The following is a 12,021-nucleotide window of genomic DNA, read 5'->3' on the forward strand; positions in this document are numbered from 1 at the left end:
GAGGTCATGGAACTGAGCATCAGTTTTCAGCCGTGCTCCAGGAATTTAAACAGGTCATTTACACCCCAGCAACCATATGTTCTCATCTCATCTTTCTCAACATTACTTCTGCTCATGCCTTGGGATGGACAGGAAATGCATGTGTTTTTAATTTACTAATCTAAATGAGGTTAAAAAAAATCATAGGAGATCCAAAAAATGGAAAGTAACATAGCCATTAAAAATATAGTTTATGAAGGATTTTATGGGCAGAGAAATGCTCATGACTATTAAGTGCAATAAGCTGGAGCACAACTTGTTTTACATTATGATCAATATCTATTGAGAAAGAAATGCATCAAAGTGTTAATAAGCAGTTGCATCTGGTCATTTTTATTTTCTTCTTTACACTTTTATGCATTTTACACAAAGGAAAAGAATGATTTTTTTAGTCAAATAGTTCTTGAAACACATATATATGGAAAACAGCCACAGTAAAAGTGTCTTAAGAGCTATTCCTTTCTCATGAAACTCTAAATCTCCCACTAACTCTTTGTCCTACCTCTCTACCCAAACTGACAGGTTCAAATAAATACCTTCCTTGAACATTACCTTTACAGAAAACCTGAACTTGGTCATTTATAGAAGAACTAAAGAAAGAGAAGCTATGTTCGCCATCCTCAAAGAATCAGAAAAAAGACTTTGGCCATCAAGAAGCATACTTGAGGAATGATCATATCTTCTGGATGGATTTCAGGTCGCTGGAAGCCAGTGTTTGGGAAGAAAGTCCATTGTCTTGACAATGCCTTGATTTGGACATTTTTCTCAGCCTCAAAACTGTAAGCATGTAAGTTAATAAACTCCCTTGTTAAAGTCAACACATTTCATGGTATCTGCTTTCAGCAGCCTAGAAAACTAAAGCAGTTTGTATAACTGTACTCAATCACTTTGTGTGTGAAAAACGGGATTGTTTTCTTTTCAATGATGACACTACCTGTTAGCTTTCCAAAGGATCATGGAAGAAGATATTCTGTCACTAGATGAGAAGTTACACTAGAAAACTCTTAGATTCCATGATTCTGCTCCCTACCAACATTTCCAAAATCTCACCTAACACATTTTTGTTTTCATCTGAAATATATGAAAATTTTCCTTGCTTTTATTAATTCTCCATTATATAGTACCCAACATTCCAAATGTTGCTAGGCCAAAGCATCAACAAGTATTCACTATACAAAGTTAAGATGCAGAGGAGTAAGAAAGCCCTAGAAGCCACAAAGTCACACATTTGGGAATAGATGCTGAATAAATCTGCTCTTGCTGAACAGACCATTTTGGCTCAGGGTGATATAGCACTGTTTACTTCACAGAGCCCAAAGACGGCAGCCTGGTCAAGGTAAGGCTCAGTTCAAGGCAACAAAGAGAGTGGGGTTGATATCCACTTTAGATCATATTCAGGGTGACCATTAGCCTCTTAAGCAATAGGACCCTTGACTCTGACCTCAAAGGAACATACACCTCTAGGCCACCTAGGGAGCAAGCCCAGCCTCCTGAAGGGATTTGGTCAAATCATTTGACCCACACCAGAATGGGAAAGAAAAAAAAAATCCCAATTTAGCCTAGCTTGATGGCATTTCCAAGGCAAAGTTAGAACCAAAACAACCTATTGGGGTTGGGGGACTGGGAGTATTGTATAAGAGATTAGAAAAGCCTGGTGAGAAAGGAAAGAGAACAGAGAAGAAACTAGTGTTCTATCTTAAGCATTAAACACCTAAGTCCAGCAAGATATATCTAAAACACTATCAGAGCTGAATATACATAACTAGTATAATGTAGGAATTTTTGACACTGAGGCCAAACTAACATCACCTGCAAAATATCAGGATTTTGATATTGCATTCCCATACTGATACTTGGACTCAGATTACCATCCCAAAGTAAAACAAGTAAAAGAAAAAATATCAAATACAGGTATCATGTCCTATAAGGAAAACCAATATTAAAATATCCAGTCTTATTGAACAAATACATTGGCAATTAAAATTTTGTGTCACAAAAGAATGCTTAGTTATACCAGGGAAATGCCTTTTAAAATAAAATTTTACAAGCAAAAATTAGAATTACTTATATTTCAGGAAGACTTCTATTCTATAAATATAAATACATTTATATAATCAGAGATATTCCCATAATCTAATTCAGTTCTTTTTTTCCAGATATTTCCCCAAAGACATTCCTTTGGGGAACTTTCCACTCACTTTTGTTGTTTAACTTTTTCTTTGAAAGCTATATATGCCACTCTACCAGAGACTTTTCCAATAAACCATCAATTACCAGCAAATCTAAACACTTAATCTAGTATCTTTCTCCAAGCTGGTTTTTACTATCTTGCCCTCTCTCCATGATTTCAAGGTCTGGCCAACAGGAGGAAAATGATGACAACTGATAGATGCTCCTAGTAATCAACATATATTCGCCATACCCCATCCTCCAGGATGTTAAGAACCCAGAGAAGTCAAAAGGAAATTGCTCACCTGAAATAGATGAAGATCCTTCTCTCTCCATGATTTGGTATTTTGTAAAAAGTCCTCCTCTTTATGCCTATCGTTGGATCACCATCACCCCATGAAAGTTATTAGAAGTCAGAAAGTTATTAGAAGTTTAATTTCCATTTATCCCCTAAACCCATTTCTTCTCCATGATACTCATACTGATGGTTTGAAGAAAACAGATTTGGGGAAAAATTCTTGCAAGGGCAAAATTATCCACAGTTCCTAACTGAAAAGTGAATTTTATGACAATGTCTAATCATAAAACTTTGCCGAGGTTAAAACTGGCAATGAGAAATACTTTTAGTGAGAAATACATCAGACAGCTCAATTGCTTGAGCCCTACACTCTTTTAGTGTTCATTTATATTCAAAATAATTTCACTTGCCCATTAAATAGATATTTTGATCTTTAAAACCCAGAGGGAGAAAAGGGGTACCTGGACTCTGACATTTACCCAATAAATTCTACATGATTTTAGTTCTAAAAGTGTCATCATACTCACCTTTTCCATGCATATGAGTGGGTCTGCTCTTTTCGTCCAAGATGTCTTCAGTCCAGGCCTCAGCTTCCATGGCACATGTTTGAAGTGATTTTTCTTTCAGTGTGTTCATTTCCTGTCCCTTTTAGTCCAGACTGGCAGTGGTTCTGTTCATGCAGTTCTTGCAAAAACATGTCTGTTGTTCATGTTGTACACAGGGGTCCAATCCATCAGACAGCAGGACTTTCCACAGATCCTTCCTGGATAACTGCACCTCCAATCCTGACTTACACTGACATGGCTCATTTGAATCATGATCAGTTAAACCCTCACATGGAGCACTGTTTTCCGGGGACTCATTTTACAGAAAGTCAGAATTTTCCAAATCATCAATTTCTGGTTTCTTTGTGCCCAGTAATTCTATATTCAGTTTATTCCTTTCTGCTCACATTTTACTATAAGCTACAAGGAGAAATCAGGCTACACTTTCCACATTTAGATTGGAAATCTCCTCAGCTAAATATCTAAGCTCATTCTGCCATCCATCCAATATCAGAACTCAATTTTGCATTTCTCTGTTGCCAACTAGTACCATCTTGATCACTGGAAATAGATTCATTTTAAGTGCATTTTAATCTAATCAGATTAAAGAACCAATTCCAAACACCTCAGAACCAATTCAGAAATCTCATCCTTAAGATTCGGTTTCTCAAGAACCACTATTGGTATCACCACATCCCCACTCAACTCTCCTATTTGGCCTGTGCAGAAAACAGATGAATATTGGAGAACCAGCGGTTGACTTCAACCACAACTGCTGTTCCACATGTGGTATCGTTGCTTGAGCAAATCAACACATTCTCTGGTACCTGGTATGCAGCTATTGATCTGGCAAATGCTTTTTTCTCAACTGCTATTAGTAAAGACCACCAGAAACAGTTTTATTTCAGCTGGCAAGGCCAGCAATACACTTTCACTATCCTACTTCTCCAGTCCTATGTCATAATCTAGCCCACAGGAACCTTGACCATCTCTCCCTACTGCAAGACATCATGCTGGTCCATTATATTGATGATATCATGTGGATTGGAACATAGGGAACAAGAAGTAGCAACTTCTCTAGACTTCTTTGCATGTCAGAGTATAGGAAATTAATCCACCAAAAATTCAGGGGCCTTCCACCTTGGTAAAATTTCTAAGTGTCCAATGGCATGGAGCATGTTGAGATATCCCTTCTAAGGTAAAGGATAAATTGTTGAATCTGGCCCTTCCTATGACCAAAAAAAGAGGCACAATGCCTACTTGGCCTCTTTGAATTCTGGAGACAAGATAACATATTCCTCATCTGGGTGTGCTACTATGGCCCATTTACTGAGTAACCAAAAAAGCTTCTAGTTTTGAGTGGGGACCAGAACAAGAGAAGGTTCTGTGACAGGTCCAGGCTGCAGTACAAGCTGCTCTGCCACTTGTGCCATATGATCCAGTAGATCCATTGGTGCTGGAAGTATCAGTGGCAAATAGAGATGCTGTTTGGAGCCTTTGGCAGGACCCTATAGGAGAATCACAACACAATCCCTTAGGATTTTGAAGCAAAGTCTTGCCATCCTCTGCAGATAACTACCCTCCTTTTGAGAAACAGCTTTTGACCTGCCATTGGGCCTTAATAGAAACTGAACACTTAACCATGAGCCACCAAGTTACCATAAAACCTGAATTGCCTATCATAAGCTCTAGTGTTGACTAACCTGCCAAGCCATAAAGTTGGGTGTGCACAGCAGCACTCCATCATAAAATGGAAGTGGTATATATGAGATAGGGCTCAAGCAGATCCTAAAGGCACAAGTAAATTACATGGCCTCCACTCCTCCCACAATACCTTCTCTTTCCCAACTCACAGCTATGGCCTCCTGGAGAGTTCCTTACAATCATCTGACTGAGGAAGAGAAAACTTGGGCCTGGTTTACAGATGGTTCTGCAATATGTACAGATACCACCCAAAAGTGGGCAGTTGTGGCACTACAGCTGTTTTCTGGGACATCCCTAAAGCACAGCAGTCAAGGGAAATCTTCCCAGTGGGAGGAACTTTGAGCAGTGCACTAGGTTGTTCATTTTGCTAGAAAGGAGAATTGGCTGGAGTTACATTTGTATATTGATTCATGGGCTGTCGCCAATAGTTGGCTGAATGATCATGGACTTGGAAGGAATATGACTGGAAAATTGGTGACAAAGACGTCTGGGGAAGAACTATGTGGATAGATTTTTCTGTGTGGACAAAAATATGAGGATATTCGTGTCCCACATGAATGCTCACAAAAGGGTGACTTCAGTAGAAGAAGATTTTAACAATCAAGTGGATAAGATGACCCGTTCTGTACACACCAGTTTGCCTCTTTCCCCAGTCACTCCTATCATTGCCCAATGGGCTCATGAACAAAGCGGCCATGGTGGTAGGAGTGGAGGTTATGCATAGGCTCAGCAACATGGACTCTCACTCACCATGGCCAAACTGGCAACAGCCACTGATGAGTGTCTTATCTGCCAGCAGCAGAGATCAACACTCGGTCTCCAATATGTCACCATTCCCTAAGGTGATCAGCCTACTACCTGGTCCAGTAATTACATTGGACCACTCCCATCATGGAAAGGGTGCATTTTGTTCTTACTAGAATGGATGGAATAGACACATACTTGGGAAATGGGTTTTCTTCCCTGAACACAATGATTCTGCCAAAACTACCATCCATAGAATTACAGAATGCCTTAACCACTGTCATGGTATTTTGCACAGCATTACTTCTGATGAAGAACTCACTTCACATCAAATGAAGTGAAAGAACTGGCATATACACATCAAATTCACTGGTCTTCCCATGTTCCCCATCATCCTGAAGCAGCTGGATTGATAGAATGGTAGAATGGCCTTTTGAAGACACAGTTACAGGACCAACTAGATGACAATACATTGCAGGGCTGGGACAATGTTCTCCAGGAGGCTGTATGTATGTTAAATCAGCATCCACTCTATGGTGCTCTTTCTCCCATAATCACGATTCATGGGTCCAGGAATCAAGGAATAGAAATGGGAGTAGTATCACTCACTACTACCCCTAATGATCCACTAGAAAAATTTTTGCATCCTGTCCCTGCAACCTTAAGTTCTGCTGGTCTACAGATCTTAGTTCCAAAAGGAGTATTTCCACCAGGAGACACAATGATTCCATTGAACTGGAAGTTAAGGCTGCCACCTGGCCACTTTGGGCTCCTCATATCTCTGATTCAATAGGCAAAGAAGAGAATTACTCTAATTGCTGGGGTGATTGATCCTGAATATCATGGGAGATATAAGACTGCAAATACAAAATGGAGGTAAAAAAGAGTTTGTCAGGAATACAGGAGAACCCATAGGGCATCTCTTAGTACTACCATGCCCTGTGTTTCTTAAGCTGCCATTATGCAAAATACCAGAAATGGATTGGCTTTTATAAATGGGATTTATTAGGTTAGAAATTTACAGTCCTAAGGCCATAAAAGTGTCCAAACTAAGGCATCACCAAGAGGACACCTTCACTGAAGAAAGGCCGATAGTGTCTGGAACGCCTCTGTCACCTGGGAAGGCACATGGCTGGCATCAGCTGGTCCTGTGCTCCCAGGTTCTTGTTTTAAAGTGTCTTTCTCCAAAATGCCTCTTGGCTTCTGTCTCTCTTAGCTGCTATCTCTTAGCTCCTGTGCCTCCTTGCTTGTTCTCCCAGGGTGTTTCTCTCTAAGCATCTGGGGATCCTCTTTTAGCTTCTCTGGGGCAAACTCTGGGCTTCATCTCTTAGCTTAGCATCTCCAAACATCTTTCTGCCTGCATCTTCAAGCATCTGGGTCTGTATTAGCCCCTAAGCTCTCTGGAAGAACTCCAGTAAACTAATCAAGACCCACCTTGAATGGGCAGAGTCCCACCTCCATAGAAATAATCTAATCAAAAGGTCTCACCCACAGTTGCATAGGTCACATCTCCATGGAAACAATCTAATCAAAAGATCCCATCCACAATAGGTCTGCCCCCACAAGATTGATTAAAGAGTATGGCTTTTTATGGGGTACATAACAGATTCAAGCCAGCATACCCTGTGATTAAAGTCAATGGAAAACTGCAACAACCCAATCAAGGCAGGACTACCAATGGCCTAGAAACTTCAGGAATGAAGGTTTGGGTCACCCCACTAGGCAAAGAACTACAACCAACTGAGGTGCTTTCTGAGGGTTTAAGGAAATATGGAATGGGTAGCGGAAGAAGGTAGTTATAAATATGAGCTATGACTTTATGATCTGTTACAGAAATGAGAAGTGTGATGATTATGAATATTTCTTCCTTGGTTTTTCATGAGTATATTTGTATATGTACATAAAGCAAATATCTTTGCTTTCCTCCTTATCTTATCCCTTTATCATAAGACATAAATTGTATTAGCTTTATGTCATAATATTTAAGTTATAAGATATCAAGCTTAGCAGTGACTATTACCGAAGGACAGTTAGTGCATTTCCTTATGTATGTAGAACAGTCGAGTAGGTGAAAATATGACTGTTACCGTTTTTATTTAGAGATTAAGTGTGGTTTAAGGAGCTGTGTATAGCTGCCAAGCTGACAAGGTGTGGACTGTTATGGTTAAGTACGTTTGTCAGCTTGACCAGTTTATGGTGCCCAGTTGCCTGGTCAAGCAAGTACTGGCCTGACTGTTACTGTAAGAACATTTCATGGATTTAAAACATCAGTAAGTTGATTGTATCTATGGTTGATTACATCTACAATCAACTGAGGAGATTGCCTTCAACAATGAGAGAGGTCTAATCAGTTGAAAGCTTTAGAAGTCATGATTTTAGCAGTCAGAAGAGAGACTTTCCATCTCTACTTTAGCCAGTCGGCTTCTCCTGGGAAATTCATCAGAAACCTTTATCATAGTTCCCAGCTTGCAGCCTACCCTACACAATTTGGACATATGCATCCCCACAGCTGTGTGAGACAATTTTCATAAAATTTTCATAATATTTACAGATTATCTCCTGTCAGTTCTATTTCCCTAGAGAACCCTGATTAATACAGAGAGCAAGCGATTTGCTGAGCCACACATCATTTTAGCGGTAGAGCAAGGACAGGAAGCCAGGCCGTGGTTTCACAAATGGTACTATTTCTACCACCACACTGCTTCCCACCAAGATAGCCACATTCCCTTACCCAGACCAAAAGTGGGCATTTAAAACAAGGACAACAACAAAAGAGCTAGTATTTATCAAGCACTTATCACATAGGCACACAGTAGTTGGGTTTAAACAGTAGTAATTTCTTTACTCATGATTTTGAGGCCAGGGGAAGTCCAAAATTGAAGATCAACTAACTGATGCTTTCTCTGCAATGTTTGTAACATTCTGGAGCTAGCTCCACTGCCCTTGGAAGTCTTTGGCTTGTATCCCTGCCTCGCATCACATGTTGATGACCTCTCCTTTCTATTCCAGGTTCCAATACTGTTGACTTCCAGCTTCCAACTCCTCCCCATAGCTTTCCTTCTCTGTTTCTAAATTTCTTCTGCTTATAAAGGACTCCAGCAATCCAGATTAAGGCCCACCTTCATTCAGTTAGGCCACATCTTAACTAAAATAACATCTTCAAGAGATCCTATTTACAATGGATTCATAGCAAGATCAAGAACAAGAATATGTCAAAATTGGGGCACATAATTCAATTTATCACAGAGAGATTAAGTAAATTATCTAAAGTCACACATCTACAAATGGCAAATTAACCATTTTAGAAAGACAGTCTGTGCCTCTGGCCACCATGTAATTAACATCACGCTTCTTTCTGACACAAATATTCATTCTCTATTCATCTTGAATACACAATTTCCAACACACTCCCTATTAGAATTTATCATACTTTTTTCTTATAGTAATGTGCTGTTTTCCCAAGTAGCTTAGCCTCACTTTACTTGATCGTCACGAAATGTAAACAAAGAGAATTTAAATTCAGATAAATCAGCTCTGTGAAGGTATATTTTTGTCATGAAACCATTTCTTCACATTTCCAGGCAAAGGAATTCACTGCAGCATCACACAAGGTGTTTGTAACTCTAAAAGATGGCCATGACCTGTTTCACTGAAGCAATGATTCTCATTTTCTTTCCTTGTAATACAAATGAAAACAGCTAACATCTAGTAATGCCAGATACATTTTCTTGGGAATTCCACTTCGCATTCATTTTAAGATTCAGACAGAACAGGCCACAAGAAGCTCTTGCAAAAGAGGATACAATAGCTCCTCTGTGTTGGGGGTCAGGGAAGAGGCAAGAAAAATATGTTCCTAAACCGCTTCTATGATGCTGTATGTGATTCACAAAGAATCACTCCTCTAAATATTTAGAAAGGTGATCTAGTGGCCTGGACATAAAAGGTAAAAAATAGATGGTGTCTCAAAAGGACAAATATTGCATGAGCTCACTGATATGAAATAATTAGAATATGAAAAGTCATAGAATCACAAATAAAAATACAGATTATTTGGGGGTGGAGCTGCGGAATGGTGACTTAATGCTTAATTGGTACAGAGTTTCTGTTTGGGGTAATGGAAAAGTTTTGGTAATAGACAGTTGTGATGGAAGCACAACATTGTAAATGTTATTAACACCATTGAACTATATATTTGAAAGGAGTTAAAAGAGGAAATTTTAGATTGTGCATTTGTTCCTAGAATAAAAAATTTTTAAATCTATAGAGCTGTACAATACAAAGAGTGAACCCTAAACTATGGACTATAGTTAATAGCATAATTATAATAATATTATTTCATAAATTGTAACAAAGATACCACACTAATTCAAAGTATAACAGGGAAAACCATGGTTGGAGGATAGAAACCATACTTCCTGCTATGATTTTTCTGTAAAATTACAACTGCTCTAATAAAAAGAAAAAAGATGGGGTCTGATCCTAGATTTGGTACCGATTCCCATCCCTCAATAAAGACTGTTCATCATGTGCTTCAGGTATGTTTGTGAATAATTCAATTACTATCAACTTTGCATATTACCAAGCAATGAGCACATTTGTTGCCTTTGAAATTTGAACTTTTGCACAAAAAGTGTTAGAAAGTAATAATATATTACATATTACAAAGTAGCAATGTCATCTACAGTCTTTCTAAAATTCATTACAGAAAAATCGTTACACAGCATTGCACAAGAATTCTTTGATGTGTTTTTAAAATACTATGGTAAAAAAAAGTATATGAGAAAATAAAAAGGGCTGGGGAAATTTAGGAGAAAACAACCACAGACTCTTAGCATGTGATTGGACCTTAGCAGCCCCACGTAGTAACCAAATCCCTGCTATGTAATCACTCTGAATACTTCTAGCCCCCAGGAGGCTCCCTGATCATTTAATTGCTAGATAGCACTATTAGAAAGGTCTTCCTTATTATTATGAGAAATCCCCTCCGAGGGGCATGGGATCATCTGTAGCAAACAGCAATTTTTCCTCCTCACAAGAAGCAGAAAATGATTATTACCTAGTCTTAAATAAGACATACAAAACCATGTGTCCCTTCCCAGAGGATAAACATACATTTGCAAAAAATGAGAGAAACACATGATGTTTGTCTGTAAAATTCCTGCTTTAGCGCCCCTTCATTTAGAAATTATATGTGCTATGTTTTTAGGTTCCTGCAAAAGAATAGAAAGAAGCATATATTGCAGTTTCCCAAACAGGAATTGTGTTTGATGTTATCGTGGGCACACAATTTCTGCCCTGGGTGAAGCAATACAAGGATTCCGTCCATTCCACATTGAGCTCTCTGGAATGATTGCTGGCCAGCGCTGGCACAGGTCTGCCAGGGAGGAAAGGAGCAGGAGGTGGTTCGCTTCACATAGACTCTCTAAGACCTAGACTATTTTTCAGCTGCACAAGCCAGAAAAAAAAAAAAAAGAAAAAGGTCTCTTGACTTCAAGAAGGGACTGGAAGTTCTCAGATTAGCAATTAAGTCCTGCAGCCTGGAAGTGACACACATCCCTTTTACTCCCAGCTCATTGATTAGAACTACTCACCGGTCATCTGCTTAGGGGCTGAAAAATGCAGGCCTCCAAATTCTGGGAAGAAGCAAACTGGATATTGGTGAGCTCTAGCAGTGACTACCTCATATACCCCTAGGGTCTTTGCTTTCCCAAGTTAAGCATTCCTAATTTCATCAATTGATTTTCAAATGGCATGGTTTCCACAGCCTTAGTCTTTCTGATTGCCCTCCTATTGTTCATCTTTACCTTAAAAGTTCTCAATCTGCATTTGTAAATCCCCTGAAATTATATGTGGAATGTTGTGTTTATATTTGTATTCTGTGGAGTAAGGATGCAGCATTGAACAGATTCTCAAAGGGGTCAATCTGAGAAAGTTTAGAAACCACCACTTTAATTGCTCATTATTACCTTTCAAGGGTCATGCCTAGCTGATGCAATAGTTTAGCAATGGTCTGACGATTGGCAAGTTCTATTACATGTTTTGATATTAACAAAAATCCAGCACTTCTACAACAATAGCCTAAGATTGCATTTAATTTTTGACAGAATGTTTGTTTACACTAAGTTTATGGGCAACTAAACCACCCAAGTATGTACCATTTGCACTGCCATCAAGCCAGGTATCACCAATCTTGAATTTATGCAAATATTTCACAATTATTTTAGTTATTTCTCTTAGCTCCCATCACATTTTCACTCATTACTTTCAGCTCAGGGTTCATTCACATCTGAGTAAATGGTTTTGAATCTTAATTCTATCCATTAAATATATTGTCTATTCTTCCCACCCAGCTTTGTGTTTTCCGGTTGCCATCAGTTATATAAATTCATTCAAGTACACAAAACATTGCACAGTTCAGAGTAAGGACAAAAACATAGAACACACCACATGAGAACATCCTGCCGGATAATATAATTGGATTAATCCATACACTGGATCATACTCCTAATCTGGGCCTAATCT

This window comes from Choloepus didactylus, chromosome 15 (assembly GCF_015220235.1).
Source record: "Choloepus didactylus isolate mChoDid1 chromosome 15, mChoDid1.pri, whole genome shotgun sequence".
In the NCBI taxonomy this organism is placed as follows: domain Eukaryota; kingdom Metazoa; phylum Chordata; class Mammalia; order Pilosa; family Megalonychidae; genus Choloepus; species Choloepus didactylus.